The sequence below is a fragment of the Protopterus annectens genome, chromosome 1.part1, assembly GCF_019279795.1.
Source record: "Protopterus annectens isolate FY-2018-M chromosome 1.part1, PAN1.0, whole genome shotgun sequence".
Classification (NCBI taxonomy): domain Eukaryota; kingdom Metazoa; phylum Chordata; order Ceratodontiformes; family Protopteridae; genus Protopterus; species Protopterus annectens.
In genome coordinates, this window is record NC_056726.1 from 1,367,647,104 (window position 1) to 1,367,665,809 (window position 18,706).

Sequence of the window (18,706 nt, forward strand, 5' to 3'; positions counted from 1 at the left end):
GGGCATTTGAAGAACCTTAAGCCCTTTGGAACAATTTCCAACTGTATGTATCTGTGAAAATACTGGATTTCTAGGTCCAAAGACCAACAAGCTACATAAACTGTCACATTTGTTATTAAATTCATCCATCCTGGCCTTAGTGATTTTATAACTAAGACAGGGGTCCAAGGAAGTAAATAGTGTGGGAAGAAATAGCCAGGGAATTGTTATGGCTCAACTTGTATAGGCCCTAGGGCTGATAGCCTAGTACCAACCTATGAACCTATGAACCTATATAATCAGCCTTTGAAAAAGGGTCAAACCTGTTGTCCAGGACAGATCAAATATCATTATACTGAGCAGATTTAATGTTAATATTTGAAGGCATACCATTTTCTCCAGAGCCACTAAAGGTATTCAGGTCAATCACTGTTAAACGCTCATCATTGTTTGTGTCTTTCAGCTTTTCCCAGTTAGGGGTCGCCACAGCGGAACTCCAGTCCGCTAATGATTGGCAGTAGATTTTTACGTACTGGCTTGCCGGGCCTAACGCACAACCTTCAACGAAGGAACGCCCATTCACGCATGTTGCTACACAGAAGATGCTCTAACGGAGAATTGAACGGGCAATGTCTAACTGTGAGGCGACAACACTACTGCAGCACCACCACCGCAGTCTTGATGAGCGTACTGTTAAATGCTTATCATCAGAACTAGAAATTGGTTCAGCAACAGCCTTCTCTTTAGCAACCAAAGTCTTTAAAGTCTTTTTAATCTCATTCAGAGAGGTTAATAACAAATGAAAAATACCATTTTCACCAACCGCAGGTGCAGAATGTATAGTGACGTCCAAAAGTGGATCACTTTCCATCTCGGCCATCAGAAAACAAACAGCAAAAAAACAAAACTGATAAAGCGTGCAACCAAAGTCTAAATACACACAAAAAAACACCAGAAAGTGGTACTACTGGTCAATGAAGACTGGTTGTTTTGATTTGTTTTTTATTGTTTGTTCTGAAGAAGTCCTGCTGAGATGAAAGAGTGGAATAAAGGTTTTATACACTAAGCTATTTGCTTTCCAGTCTTCATTGACCATCAGTACTACTGTCTGGTGTTTCTAGGGATTATGATCTTTCAGATCCATCATAATTTTTGTTGTAGTTCATGGAGTTTTATCTGCATCATGTAATACAAATTACAGACAAAAAATATAGGAGCATAAAGTGCTTTACTGACTCAAAGCCATTGAAAGCCAGTAAAACACAGGTCGGTCATACAGCAGTCAAAAAGGAAGTGTTCTGCTGATGCCGCAATGGCTTTAAAAGCTGCTAGACCCTTTGTTCTGCCACACATTTTGTTTCAAAGTGTAGCAAATTGAAGGAACAGCTATTAAAGCTGATTTACCCTCTGCAGCTGTTTCTTGTCAGCTGGCACTGTCAGCTGTTATCCACATAGTAAGACCTACTCTTAACGGTGCTTAGAGGGTGCTTAACAGAAGCTTGTTAAATACCTTTCTGTTGTCAGAGCTTAGGGGGTGCTTAACAGAACTTAATTAAATGCCTTTCTGTTGTTAGAGCTTAGGGGGTGCTTAACAGAAGCTTGTTAAATAGGGGTGCTTAACTCTTACCCTCCATACTGCTCTTTTCAATGTGTACCTTTAACTTCCAGGGGGTGTGGCTTGAAACTTTAAAAAATGAAGTTGTCACCTTACAGTTCTAACAAATACTCATTGACAGAGGTCAAATATCAATACAGTTGTGTTTGCCATCATGTATGCTTCAAGATAAAATATTCTGATACTTTGCATGTAGCATGAACCAGGAAAAGCCGAAAGACACAACAACAAAAATGTAAACATGAACAAGCAATATTTGACGAGTGTAAGCACAGTAGGAGTTAACTGCAGAAATGCCTGGAGGCACACTCGGCTGTAATGAGTTAACAGAAGCTTGTTAAATACCTTTTTGCTGTCAGACAGGTACTTTACAAGACTGTCATTTTCCCGGTATCAGAAAATAATTGATGCATTCTATAAACTATGTTTATTTTGATAATAAATATCTACAAAAGCATATCCATACATAGCCCATCAAAGCTCAAAAGGTTAAGAGTTACTCAAAAATAACAGACCTTTCAGATTTGGGAGGTCCTTAGTCTGCAGTGTCAGGTCTTGAAATACCACTGGACAGTTTATTTTATTCCCTGTAATACTGACCCTTTAGGGCTTTATTATTTCCATATTAATGGCATTTACAAAGTGAGCAGCTTTCATATTAATTCTATTTCATAGGCATGCAGGGAGCATGGCAAGCAATTTTTACAAAATTTTAAAGATTGTGGCATGCATTATGTCTAAATGAAGAACTAAAACACGGTATCAATGCATGTAATGATTGCTTTAAATATTGTTAAATAATTTTTACCTTTTGACATGAGAATATAAGCCTTGTAAGCATGAAGTTGGCATATAAATTCTGCAGTTGATCTATTGCTTTTATCCTGCACATATGCTGTATCAATGCATATTTTATTTATTGCAGTATGAATGACTGACAGTTTTAATGCATTCTTTTTTAGTTTCTCAATGATTTCTCTTCTCATCTAGAAATATATAATGTTCCTTATTAACTTTTGTGCTAAAATCTAACCGAATAAAAAGCATACCTATAGGCTTACCTGTCATCCGACTGACACTACACTTGCCTCTGCTAACTACCTACTGTTACTAATCCCAAAAGTCTCTTTTCTCATTCATAATGCATTTTGCTCAACTGACTTGCAATCAGAAATATTGTACTTTTACTGTGAAAGTCTTATGCAAAGTGTTGTACTTTATTTAGTCTGAAACTGATAAACAGTGATATCTTTTAGATGTCAATATTTTGGAATTTTTTTTTTCAATGACCTCCTCTGAAAATAATATTCTGCTGAGTAGGACTATCCATTAACAAATGGATATAAGAAATAAACAAATGGACATAAGTAAGTAGTTAATAGTTAATAAGTAAATAAATAAATATACTGTATTGGTTGTTTTTAAGCACTATTTGCCCCTATGCCTGTTGAACATTAGCCTTGTTTTGACCAATCAACCCATTGGTTCCCTGTGACCAGGGCAGGGGCCAGCTCTAGGGGACCACCAACTAGATAGCTATTGGAGTGGTTCAAGGCTGTCTTCTTTGTCACATCTGCAAAATCTCAACTTGTGGAGCCAGACAGGGATATGCAATTGGTTTCTGCACTGGTCACCTCTAGCTTCCTCAAGGGAGATTGTCATCAAGCAGTCCTGTCCCCCTTCTTTGAGCCCAGGGAGTGGTTTCCTGCCCTCCACAGGAGAAATCACGCTTCTCTGTGTGCTCCTCACACTCTGGAAGAACAAGCAGGTCATGCATTTCAATTCCACTCCAGCCCTGCCTGATTGGTCTAGTGCTGTGTCCACTAAGTGAACCTCGGTCATCTGTCTTGCAGTAAGGGCTCCATGCACATCTCAAAACTACTGTTGATACACGTTGCTGTTTTGAGAATGGAAATAACCAAGGAATACATCAGATAAGGGTTCTTTATACTCTTTACATGCAAAATGAGGGGTCAAATAATAGGTGTATTCAGCAAGAACCATCACTGGAGGGGGGGACTTATTTAAGCAAAGAGTCCATGCTCTGATTGTGTAAGTGAACTATCATTCTTATCCAAAGTTCTTTGTAACAGAAGACCAAAGCTAAAGGCTGCCCTCTTAATCTGTACTGGGAGGACTGGTGCAGTTCTCCAAGGAAAGAATAATTTTGGTATGGTTGGTGGTAGCTCCTGTTCAACAGGAAGAAAAAGGATCTACCAAAAAATCTACCAACAGCTCAATAGTGAAAACTGTAATTTAGTATGTTTACAGGAGATTAAACTGAAAAATGTGAGATCTAAATAAAAAATCAGCAGTTTCCTTTTATCATCACAAACTCTAAAGCAGGAGATGGAAAGTGAAGAAATATTATTATTGGTAGTCTAAGCAGATGGGTTATCTGCTAGGGTAATCTCAGTTTTCAGCACTGGGTGAAAAGAACTATCGTGACCCCAGCAGGGATGTCAGGACTTGCTATGTCTGCCTGTCTGTCTGTTTGCCTGCACTTTTTATGAAGTGGCATCAGAATGATAAGTCAGAATATAGATTATTATTCTGGAGATTTTAATCTTGCAGTCAGTCCACAGTTTGTTCCACTTTTCAAGAAATGGGGATATCATTCTTAAGCGCTAGCTGTAACACTTCATCAGGTGCATGACAGTGAAACTGATAAACAATGCAACATAAAGTCAGGCCTGGAGTCAGAAGTATCTGCCATGGAGTTGTGTTTACAGGAGTCAAAAAGCAGAGTTATTTTATATTGGACTATATTCTACAACTGTAGAGATGCCTGGGTGACCAAAATAACCGTCATGGGCAAAGCAAGCTTCATATTTTTGGGCTTCTATAGGGACGTGGACAATATGATATGCCATATGTTATGCTTTCTTCAAGCCCAGCTGCCTAGCCCTGTCATTATGACACTAAAAAGGAAATAGAACATAAAAATTGTGCAAAGGATTAGCACTTCCAAATTGTCCTATGGCTTTAAAAAATGGTCAGTATTTGTAAAGTTTTTGTCATATCATGAAAAGGAGCTGCATCTTAAGTCTGCATGGACCTCTCTGCCCAATAATTATCTAAGATGCAAAACTGGGTTTGTTAATGGCTTCTCTAAACTCAATGTGAAATAGCAACAGTTTAGGCGTCCAGTGCTGGAAATTAAGTCCTAACAAGATAAGGGGGGGATTCAGTAATCCTCCTTGTAGGACGAACAAAGCCCTACTTGGAGACTGCCATCTAAGAGTATGACGTCAACGCGTTATGCATATGCATGAGGGTGCACTGACTCAACTCCCTGGCTAACACGGAGTGTGTAGGAGTGCAGGGGGCATGTCAGATTGCCAAGCAGAACAAATATCCACACCCCTGCAAGTACCTAAATCTGCAAATGTCAGCAGATATGAGCGAGTTTGCTCAAATGCGCATACCCCCAACACTACACACCCCTCATTCAAAAGCCCTGTAGAAATGAAATAAAATGTAAAACTATTTTTTTTAGTATTCCCGATGTAGCTGCCCGTATTTGCGCATGTGTGCGCGGGTGTGCCCATTGCTTAGCTACAGTTAGCAGTTTAGACATCGAAGAGGATAATAAACCACTTATATGCAAATTAAGCCAAATAGCAATAGTGTAGTGGTAGAGCCTTCGCACAAAGAGGAGGGATTCCCAGTTCGAGTCCCACCACTCCCCTTTCCATTTCTGTAGGAAATCTGCAATAGCTTTGCGTGGAGCTGTGCATCGTGCCAACTAGCGCAAACCAAACATGTTTGCATGAAGCTGCACACCGCGCTAACTAGCGCAATGTCGGGCAACGTCGGTAAATGTAGAGCAAAGTTGGGCAAAGTTGAGTAAAGTCGGCTAAACCCAGCCACACCCCCTACCAGTCAGGCCAGTAGTAAAATAAAAAAGCAATGACAGGTCTCGAACCCGGGAGAGTGTGCACCATAATCACAGTACTAATCCACTAAGCCATGACAGCATTTGATGTTCATGAACTGTCAACACACATATACATATGAATCAAAGTTTACCCAGTGCTAAGCAGGTGTGCACTCAGCTGAGAACTTTCAAATCTGGCCAATCACAAATAAGTGCGGGAAATGAGGCATATTTAAGTTCCATAGGTGGGAATACTTGCCATAACTGGTTGTAGCTCCCATCTGCAGGCAGCAATGGCTGGTGTTGGAGAGGGCTCTCACTTCCAAGCGCAACGGTGGGGCATTAAGTAGTCAAAAGTGATGGGTTGGCTCCTCATCCATCATCATGATGCTAGACTGCAGGGCCAGTTCCAGGGCACAGAATACAAAGCGGAGGCCTGGAACCATCTCGCACATGAACTCACCAGTGCAACAGGTGTCGCTCGGACTGGTGAGCAGGTTAGACATCACCATGCAGACATGAAGAGATGCAAGCAGGACCAACTGAACCAATGGATACAGGAGGCCTGTGGGATGCAAAATGCCCCACTACTGAGTAGGTAGCCATGGACTGAAGTATGTAAAAATTGCTAGTGTAGTCGATAGTATGGACAGGTATATGTCTCAATATCACTTCATTTACTTCACAGCTGCAGGTGTCCCTGCTGCGAATCAGCAAGCCTATGCAGATAGGCTGCTAAGGCTGAGCCACCAGGCAGGTTAGTAATTTTTCTGCATGTACTGTTATATAAAATAAGTGAGAGAGCCTGACTAAAAGTGTCTTAACCCAATAATAAAGGTATAATAAGGCTTGCATAACCTCTCTGCATGAACTGTTATGTAAAATAAGTGAGAGAGCCTGAAAAAGAGTGTTGTAACCCATTAATAAAAGTATAATAAGTCCTGCATTATTTCTCTGCATGTATTGTTATATGGAATAAGTGAGAGAGCCGGGAAAAGAGTGTTGTAAACCATAAATGAAGGTATAATACATCCTGAATAAGATGTCTGCATACCCTGTAATAACAAATAAATGAGAGCGCCACTAGAAAAGTGTGTAATGTAATTAATAAAGGTATAACACCTGTAGTGTGTCCGTGTCACTTTCTTTGAAATATTGATGTACTCTTGCAGTATAGAAATAGCAGTGTTGTATTAAGCGCTGTCAACCCACACTTGGGTAGGCCCATAGAAAGAGGATGAAGGGAGTGTCAGTATCTCTTAAGCATATATGCAGTCCTCAACTGTAGTTTCAAGCCTGGCATGTATAGGTAAATCTGGCACATGAGTAGCTTGTAATTGTGTGCACCGGAAATGTCAGTGTGCTGCTAGAAATGTAGGGGGCTGTTAAAATATAACTGATAATGTCACCTGAACACATCCAGATATGTAGGCATATGAATATATTTATTTATTTATTTATTTAACATTTGTTGACCGGAAATGTCCGACTAGGTTCCACAGAGCCTGTTTTCAGCGGAGGCCCGGGGAGAAATGCTCCAGGTGCATGTCTTTGGAATATAAATACGTAGCAGTAACATTTGCATCCTGGACAGTTTGTATATCAGATACAGGTCAGGTACATAAGGAACTAGCAAAACACATCCCACAACATAATGGACATTGCCTAGTTTAATAATACATGTAGAGGATATATACCTGCAGTCAATAGGAATGTAGTGTAAACTATAAGTTCATATAAATTGTTAATGGAGGTATCTTTTTACATCCTACTGTATGTGCATAAACAATGCAATTCCACACCTCAATGGGTATGTGTAATCTCAAAACATTTGGTTTATAAATATCTGCATAACATTGATGCATGTGCCCTGTTTAAACACCACAGTCTTGGTGGCCTATTGCCACAATTCATTCCTGCATGCTGTTGGAATGTCCACTGTCATTCAGTATATGCATGTGTTATGCTTGCTGTTCAACTGTTGGAACTTTGGTGTGTTGGGTTAATGGGAATATTACTGCATGCTTTTACAACTAATTTGGAATGCTGTTGGCTATATTGTCATTAAATTCACCTAAACACAGAACGTATGGGAAGGCCGGTCCCAGCGGACCCACCTGCCCCACCTCAGCTGGCGATGGCACCTGGCAAAAGCAGGTCCGGTGCCCAGTCTAGGACCTCCTCCTCCACTGGCCCTGTGCCACCTTTGGGTGGAAGCGCTGCAGGGGATGGGGCTCATCCCCCCCATGCAAGCATGGCCAGAGGAGGGCCACCTGTCACACTCTGAACAGTCTGGGCTGTGGTGTGTAGGGAGATCCAGCGTTTAATCGCTGATCCCCTATGCCAGCTCGAGGCAAGAGTGGCGCAACTCATGGGTAAGCCTGCCCCTCCTATGCAGCCCCCAGCACAGCCACCCACTGGGCTGTGAAGGTGCACTGGTGACTGCCCATGGGTGGGGATCTCAGTTCCACTGTTATCATCTGTTGGCTCATGGCCTTGCGATTTCCAAACATCCTTCCCCATCAGTTGTGTTCACCCACCCCATGTGCCATATTCTGCCCCTGTATGCGTGTCATTTGTCTTGTCTGTTTACCTCCCCAACCTACCTCCCAAAACATACCTACTTCCCTTACCCCACATTCCACTCTCACCTGAAAAAAAAATGGGCAATCTGCTCCACCAAAAAAATTTCGCCCCATACATAGCTGGCCATTTTGCACAAATGTCTGCTGGACACGGAAACTGAAATTCAACTGGCAGTACAACATACTTTGTTGTCCTCACCCCTCTCTAAGGGGCGGAAGGTTTCAAAATTCCCTCCAAATTACTAGTATATGCACAGCTGTTGCTGTTAAAGAAATGGGCAGCTATGGACCTTCCCTACACCCGTCCTGCACATCCTGAGCTGTTTTCCCTACTGTATTTCCCTCTTTGTGCCCCTTTTTCACCACCTTCCTTTCTCCCCATTTTCTTTTCTTTCAAAGAAATGAGCGCAGGGGTTAGCGGGAGTAAGCAACTTTAAGCAGTAGTAAGCAGGTTTGAGCGAGTGTGCGCATGTGTGCGCTTAGCTAAGTATGGCTAAGCATCACGCAAACCCACACAAACCCGCTTACAACTGCTTAAAAGTGCCTTAGTCACCCTGCATATGAGAGGCCTTGTTCTGCTCAGCAGCAAAATAAAACACCAGTGTCAGTCTCGAACCCCTGACCTTGGACACACTAGACTGCATGAAGTACTACTATGCCACAGTAGATATCCAGCAGGATGTTGCTGAAATATATATATCATGCATCAGAATATGTGAATGTAAAGGAAAGATAGGAATGCCATAACACAAAACCTGTTCTGTGGAACTTTACCAGCAGTTATAGTGGAAATGCATTACATGACTGTGATAACAAAACCAGACATTCTAGCAGTAAATAATGTTACAGCAGCACTTCACAACCCCCACACAGTATCATAGCAGGACAATCCCCACCCAAATGTACAAAATACCAGTGTGTTCAGGTACAGCAAGGATTAGGTAGGCATACTCAGTACTGGAATTGTCCAGTTTCATGAGCATCCTGTGATAATGTCAACAAAATAAAAAGCACAAACAGTGCAGAAGTGAGTACATTAATATCCACAGTATAGCTGTTCCCAAACAGTTCATGTGCCAAATGAAAACATCTCAATAACTACATATGTATGGCAGTTAATTGTAGAAGTTGTAAAGAAACTCCATACTCCCACGTAACTTGTGTTAGCATTTCTAGGGGTGAGTACAATTCTACACTGTCAACTGTGTACTGGAAGTTGCAATATTCAGGTTTGAGTACAACATACAAATAACTGGCTACACCCTTAGCAACAGTTAGAAGAAGTATACCAACTTTCTGACTTACACAATGGTGTCCACAGCAAGAAGCATGGTCCCCACTTTGGAATTCTGAAAAGGCTACGCCTACCTGACCTAGCAATTTATAGCACTGGGTTGCTATGACAGTGAGTACTGCAAGTACCACACAGCAGGCTGCATGCACTTGCCAAATGGTGGCCACCAATTAGTACAGAGGCCATCACATGCACATGTGCAGATACCTATAAAAGCAGTCTGTACTTGCTGTCCACACATGCAATCATTCCATTGCAGGTACGGAGGGGGGGAGAGAGAGAGAGAGAGAGAGAGAGAGAGAAAGAAGAAGTGATGTAATGTAAAGAAAAATAACAAAAATAATATATTGAAAACAAATTAATATACTGACAAAAGAAAGTATATTGAAAACAAATATTGCAAAAAATATTGAAAAAAATATATATTAAAAGAAAAATATATTGAAAAAATTGAAAAAAATATATATTGAAAAAGAAATATATTGAAAAAATATATTTTGAAAGAAAATATTTAGAAAAAAATATATATTGAAATAAAAAATATATCGAAAATAAATATATTGTGAAATAAAAATCTATTGAAAAAGAAATATCTTGAACAGCAAAAGATATATTGCAAGGAAAATGTATATTGCAAAACTAATATACCAGGATATATGACAACAAATACGAACACATACAATGGAAAGGTATGTAACAGCTATGTATTTACTGGAATGTAGTAGATGTTTATGAAGAGTACTGTACATAGTTTGAATCATCCATATGTGGCAGCAGTACATATTGATGCACAGATGCCCTGCATAACTACTGGCATGGGGAAATGAGTGTGTAGCTGTGTGCAGTTGAATGTGACGGTGAAATATGTAGTTCAGCATTAAATGTCAAACATCTGATCCATGTTATCTGTGTTCTGTACAGTAGTGTGTACAATGTCTGTTTGGTGTAGTAGTCCATACAGTTATGCAAACATGGATGTGACAGAGTAACAAATGCATGATAGTCATATTACCGTGTAGCTTACCATTGGCAACAGCTGTGCCAGGCTAGTATGCTAATTCAGCATTAGCAACTATGTATACACCCTCTAATATTGCTGTGTGCTCACATGTGACACCTGTTCATGTTGCAGCAAGGCCCAATAGGTCAGCAGTGAGGTACATGTACTTACAACAGTGTGGTCCTTGTGTGTGTATGGCACACTCATATGGAGATATCTGCCCATGTCAGATATATTAGCATCTGTATATGTGCACTGAGCAAGGAGCATACTGCAACTGTTTGTGAAAGGTGGATATATATATATATATATATATATATATATATATATATATATATATATATATATATATGTTGTTGAAGGTTGTTATGTGCATATTTCTATGTAGGTTGTAGTGTGTGGCAGACAAGACAGCATACAATGCTGTTATATGACATGTGGTGGTTAAACCTTGTGGGTATGATTCATCAGGGTTGCAGTGTTGCAGCCAGTGAGGCCAGCTAAAGCTACATGGGCTGAGAACACCTTCAATGCATTCCACACAACACTGTGCAATGTTATGACATAACTGTATACCTCACAACCTTCCCATACTTGACATTCCCACCATGACAGGTGGACTGTCTGTACATGTGCCTATATGTATATCTATATGTACACCAATGGATGTTCATATGTATGTGTGTATATATATATATATATATATATATATATATATATATATATATATATATATATATATATATATATATATATATATATATATATATATATATATATATATATACATACATATATATATATATATATATATATATATATATATATATACAGAGAGAGAGAGAGAGAGAGACACAGGGTCACAATTACTGCAACAGATGCCTGGTAACAAAGCCATGGACTCAAGCTCAATGTTGACACTGCATTGGCATCCCTCCTTGCAAAGACTTAGTACCCATGAACTACCACATAAGTGGTAGTCTACTTAACACCGAAGGTGTGATATGAGACCATGGGACGCAGGTGGACAGTAGTCTCCCCTTCGATAGTCACAGTGCCACACTAGTCATGTAATGCATCTACGTGGCACACGTCATCACAAAAGGTGTGTCATCCATGGAAAAATAGGTCAGTATTCCCCTCTACTCCACACACATAAAACCCAGTATAGAGTACAATGCCCCATGTGGTATGTACCTCACAAGACATCTACAGCAAGTGAAAAGGACACAGACATACCTCACAAAGAGTAATAATGGTGTCAAAGAGATGCCCTATGCAGATGGTCCCACAAACCCACAACTAGACTGTCGCATACCGCCTACCCAGAGGTGACCTCTGACTGACATACTAAGCTATGTCAAACCCAGATCTGTTGGACATGCTCCAAGTAAACAAATAACAATCTGTACGAGCTACACGCTCTAGGGACCCAAACCATTTGACCACAATAAACAGCACATGCTGGAGGGATAGATTCCTATCTCAGAGACATCCCATACTCCGGAAAAAACCAACTATCCATAGCAAACAAAGCTCCTAATTATCAGTCATCATAAATAATCCTGGAGATTGTATGGGAGATAGTGAATACACCCAGGCAATCACCTCTGTGTCTCTGCTTGACAGGGCCACGTGAAATGTAATTACCTGTATGTCACAGGCCAGGGTAGCATATGGCTAGAGTTCTATAGGCCCTAGGGCCAATAGTCTCTTACCTACCTATGAAATGATACACACCCACATGTACTTGTTGCAATAATCGATATGTGAGGTTGACTGAGTGGGATGGTGAATGTGTTGGTGAATATGTCAGAATTCGGTATATGTGTGATAGTTTAGTGGGAAACTGTTTCTGTCATGGTATTATGTGTCCTAGCTGTGATCCCAGCAAAAGATGTGTATGCAATTGCTAGGCAGAAAAAGCAGTATTCCATACGGTCTGATGTAGTCCGTTGTTGTCAACTGGGGTATCCCATTGTAGGCTAAAGCAGTACATGTATGCTTATTGGGTGTTACTGCTGGTGAATCCAACTCCTGTATGAACTGTAGTACTACCTGAAGCTGTATGCCTAAACAGCACAGTATGGTGTACATGCACATTTATTGGAACCACTGTTATGTGTGTTCCCTGTAGTCATCACAGATTACATACCTGAGGCATAAGGTCTTGTAACTACTGGCACACAGTACTGTACGGTACACAGGTAAAGGTCACCTGGGTTGCCATACCTTTGTGTCTGTTATATATATCTGCTGTATGTGTGGGTATGCCTGTACCATGTCCTCGGTCATGTGTGTGTTACAGGATATAACTGCATATCTAGCAACATGTATAGTCTAGTACAGCAGTATGCCACCTATAATAACGAATGTGCACATATGTTAGGCAGGGGTCTGCCATCAACAACTAGTGTGGTATACTGGTAATACTGCCAGTGGACTTTACAATCATTGCAATGGATTACATATTTCATGATGCATTAGCATGATATATACCTCCTGTGGCTAGGTGGTGCATTGTGTCACATACAGTGTGCCATGTACTGTTGTATAGTCTTACATACTGTTTTAACGTTGTTGCTGTGAAAAACATGGTTTGATATTTAGAGTGTGCCAGGCACTGTCAGACATCTGTGGGTTGACAACTGATATGTGGTATTGAAAGTGTGTATCTTCTGACAGCCAATAGGTTGCTATATATGGCAGTTAATTGATATCTGTACTTTAGAATGTTACGTGTGCCACATGACTTGCTCACACATTTTTTCTCATTGTCTTCCAGGGTAATGTCCCACCATCGTAACCCTGCATATAGCACGGCTGGGGAGGAAGCCATCACAGCGAGCCTGGTGCAGCACTATGCGCTGCTGTGCTCCAGAACCAGCCAGGACCAGCATGAGCGGTCTGCGCTGTGGCAAGATCTTGTCCATAGGGTAAATGACATAGGCATGAATAACCAGACATATGAGCAGGTACGCCATCACTGCAGTGATTTAATTAGACATGTCCAGCAGCATGTGTCTGATATCCGCAGACAACAGCTTGCCACAGGTGGGGGGGTAGCCATCCATCCTCCCTCACCAGTGTGGAGGAGCTGCTTTTGAGCCAGATGGCTACTGGCCAAAAACAACCACAACAAGTAACATGTATCGTCATGGAAGCCGGAGCCACCCAGCAAGTTGACATGGAGCGTGCAGGTAACATGGCATAGCTGTAGAATACTGTTACCTCTATTGGTAGAGCATGCTTATGTGAGATGTGTACTGTGTAGTTAGACAATGTGGTGCCTAGTGTTGTGCAGTACTAATAATTAGGAATATAATCTGTAGGGCTGTGACTGTCAACCGTTGTACTACTGTAAGATTGCAAACACACAGTAGCAATGCCGCAGTTGATGCCACTGACAAAGTGTCTGATATTCTTGTAGGTCCCTCTGGTGTGACAGCAAGGCAGCAGAGCCATGCTGGTGAGTGTGTTATACCTTTAATATTGCTAATTAAATGTGCATGTCATAGGTGAGGTGTAGGCCATGTACACGTAACACACCTACGCATAATGCATGCTGTGCATGTTTGCTGTGAGACTATGCACATCCTAGTAACGTGGGTAGCTGCCTAAAACACATAGAATACACAGAGCATCCCACACAATTGTAGCAACACTGTAGTGGACATTGGATAGGCAGTCGATACACATGCACACAACATATACATCTTTGTCATACGCAGTACACGTTAACATGCTACAAATGGCGTATTCAGACACCCGCTGTAAGGTCACACTACAGTATCCCAAGCCTCATCCACACAGCACACATAATATACCTGAGGGGTAGATGCCTCACATGTGGCTGTGCAACACTCTTCAACACATAACACATTCATGTTAGGTAATGCCCCCTATTGGGCACCTCAAAAACCCATGTAACAACTGGCCGTGAAATGGTGAATGTAGCCATGGTACTGCAGTTCAGGTACAGCATGCTATGTGCCAGTTTGGCACACATTAGTAGCCTTGAATGACCACATGATGCTGCATGATGATGGCTCATGGTACTACACTCCATCCAGTTACAGTGGCCACAGTACTACACATATCATGAATTGCTATGCACCTCAATGTTGTGTGTGTGCAGACATATGCACCTATACACAATATGCATAGCAATCACCATTTGTAGAATGTGACACACATATGTCTTGTAATGCTATGGGGTGTATAGGTCACATGACACATCTTCTGTATGTGTGATGTTTCATGTTGCAGTTGTGTGGTAGCATGCCATGTCATGGCTGGCACTGGCATGTCCACAATATGTCCTACAATCACCATAACCACTGTACAATGGCTATGTTGAACAATGGTATTCCATCAGGTATACATGCACCACTCATCCTGTGTGTATACATAGCATGAATGTGCTACACCTGTGTCCACAATTATCTGCTAAAGACACAGATGCTCTAATCAGAAATGGGTATCTATGTGACACACTGATACACATCCAGCCATGGTATGTATACCTATGGCTGATGGTGCACAGGACGTTGCAGGGCTTTTAATACCTGCACAGCAATGTTGTGTCCATGTACACATTGCATTCCAGGGTGAGGACATTCACTGAACAAAACACACATGCATCAAGGCCATGTATACTGTTATTAGCAAGGGCTGTCTACACTCACACTGCATGCGGTTGAGCAACACACGTCCTGCATGCTGTCACGTTTGATATAAATGTTTGGCTTGTGATACTGTACCCCAACATCACACGCTATTGAATATGTTAATGATTGCTGGTGGTGTGTGTGTGTGTGTGTGTGTGTGTGTGTGTGTGTGTGTGTGTGTCTGTCCTAGTGAGGAGTGTATTTGTGTGCATGTGTGCATGTGTGCATGTGTTCATGTGTGCATGTGTGCATGTCTACATGTGTGCATGTGTGCACATGTTCATGTGTGCATGTGTTCATGTGTGCATGTGTTCATGTGTGCATGTGTGCATGTTTGCATGTGTTCATGTGTGCATGTGTGCATGTGTTCATGTGTGCATGTGTGCATGTGTTCATGTGTTCATGTGTGCATGTGTGCATGTGTGCTGACATCATGTACAGGTCGTAAAGTGGGTTTCCTGTCTCCCTCTCACAGGTGCTGATACTGGGCTGGTTCAATGCAGCAGGGAAACTGATGTCACTGAACATGATAGTGACAATGATGATAGGTGTGTTGAGGCACAGGCATGTTTTCCAGGGTCTATCGTTGGGCCACCAATTGACACTACACAAGTGTCCACCCCATCCATGCACACAGTCATACTGCCAATACATCCATCACCAATGCCCTTAGAAGAGGGACAGCATACAGCCGGCATTGGCCAGGACAGTGTGGTATCCATAGTACATGCATCCCAACACAGCAGCCATACCCAAATGTCTGGAAGGGAATTCCATAGGCAGATGTCCAGGGGTTCCCGTCAAAGCACTGCTACCCATCATGCCACTGGCAGACATGCCACAGGTCTAACAACTTCACGCATGTTCTAGGCTGTCATGGAGGCACAGGCACGTATAGAACGGTACACCAGACCGGGACTGAGGGCACAGAGGGCACATAACACCACTGTAATTGATAGTATCCGTGACCTAGCTGGAGCCATCTGCAGTTACACTGAGGTCACCGATAGACATTGGGGAGAGACATTAGATGTCCTCCGCAATGTCATGTCCATGTGTCAGGACAGTGCGAGATGGTTGAGTCATCGATGTGGACGTATGCCAGCAACATCAGCAGCTGGTAGTCGCCGAGGATGTCCCTCAAGCAACAGCCACTCCCATAGTGCCAGTACCAGCCCCAGCAATGTTGGGGGTGGGCTGTCCATAGAACGTCGTAGAAGACCACGTGCACATGGCTCTGGACAATCCCAGCAGGGACCTGGTTCCAGTGTACATCCATCTACCTCTGGGGATAGTACCCAGTCTGGCTTGGTACCGGATAGTGTCAGTAGCACCCATGCCAGGCACAGGTACTGTATCCATGGCCAGAGATGGTGATCTGTAAAGCCTCGCAGGTACAATCTGTGGCTGTCTCACGAGTACCCGTATGTGGCAGCCACATGGTGGAACTGTGTGCATGCAGACACACACACACACATAATCCAGACACCTAGGGCTAACACATACCCACACACATTACATCAACATTGGCCCATACCATCATTCTTGCCCCTCACACACACACACATGAACACACACACACACACACACACACACACACACACACACACACACACACACATGCACATGCATGTCAATTGGATGGCTCACTGTAGGCCTCTGGCAGACCAACAACACACCCTGTGCATATGATGAAACCTGTGCCACCTCCTGTCATCTGTAACATCGATGCAGGAACAGGCTACCATGGTGCTGATGCACAGGGTGTCTTTATAGCAGTATAGCAATGTTAGCATGTTGTCAGCAGTAGAGTGTAATGATATCCTTGAAGGTGTAGCTGAGCAGGCATGATGCGTTAAAGCTACGATTGTCATTGTAGTGTTGTTTACACCAGTGTTAGTTCCAATTGTGTATTGTCCACCCACGTGCCACTTGGCTGATGTGTGCAGCATTGGCAGCATGTGTTAGAGAGTGGACAGTATGTGCGGGATGTGTGTAGCACATATTTGCAGGTGTACAGTTGTGGAAATGGTGGAGGTGCACTGTCTGCATGCACGTGTATAGTGGACACATGGGCAGGGTGACATGCTCTGTATTACACAGTAACACTCCATAGTTTCTATTGGTGACCAGTATGCATTGTACTACACACATTTTGGAACCTGACTACACATGTGTGTATGACATAGTTTGACACTGTGCTGTTGGTGATACTGTTACTATCTGTCATTGTTTTGTATTCTGGTAGTATACATGACTTCAACAGCCTGACCATAACCAATCATTAGCTGATGTCCTGACAACTGACACACTTATGTAGGACAGACAGCAACATTTGGATCCTTCAGGTACTATATTATGCCAGTAACCAGTGGTATTCAGCTGCACCCATTACTGAGACCACTCCTGTTCGGCATATGGCTCTCTTAGGTACAAGCAATCACAGTAGGGATATGTCTGTCCATGTGTGGTAATGCATACTGTGGCCTATACTGCATTCTCCAGGTGACACACACATACTCCACAAGGGTATCATACAGACAGATACCTGTTGTCAAACCCATGCTGTAAAGCTATAGGCAAAACTAAGCGTACTCATCCACCTTTACGGAACATAGTATCCCCACAGTACCACATAGGTAGTAGCCACCAACATCATGAACAGGTACCAATGTGTACTTGCAACCTAGTGTTATGTCATCTCTCCTTTGATAATCACATTCCCTAAGGTATTTTGGAATACCTCGGTGGATCACATAAACAATAAGGGGTCTGCATGCATGTCCACAAAGGTTGTTGTACACCTATAATGCATAGTCATCATTGACAGACTCTGCTGCGTTTGAACAGGTCTGACATATACCTCAGTCATAAACCCTCACACACACAATGCAATAGAAACTGTAATGAGTGTGTGTGACACGGATGACCTAGGCCAGGCATCACTGCAGTGGCTGGCCTTGTCACAAGCATACAGATGTGACCTAAGGTCTGTGAAGCAGCAGCACAGTTTGGCAAAGATGCCAACTGTGTACTTGGATAAAGCAGGGTTCCCACACATGCAATACTTGAGGTAACATGTACGTATATGTATTTGCCTAACAGCTACCTCACATGTGCAATGTCTACTAATATGTCATATGTTAGTAAAAGCAAAACCCCCAACACAGTCACATACATAGAACGCATACACTCACCAAGTTCAGGATTCAAACCCCTACCTAACTACTTCATGATACTAGAAGAGTACACATCAACATGTCGTGCTATACACATCACTGGGAAGTATTTTTTCCACAGGTATATTTGTAGGATGGTGACATAATCAGACTTGACAAAGAATAGTTTACCACTTTTAAGGTGTTTTGCTACTCTCCTAAAAGGTTGCTCCTTCCCAAGGAGACCACACAAAAACACACAGGTGACATGTGCAGGATTCAAACCCCTAACTAATCACTTCATGATATTAGAGAAATACACATTAACACGACATGCTATACACATAACTGGGAGATTCTTTTTCCACAGGTATGTTTGTAGGATGGTGACATCATCAGACATGACAAAGATTTGTATACCACTTTTAAGGTGTTTTACTACTCTCCTAAAAGATTGCTGCTTCTCAAGGAGACCACACACAGTTGTCAAGTGTAGGATTCAAACCCCTACCTAAATACTTCATG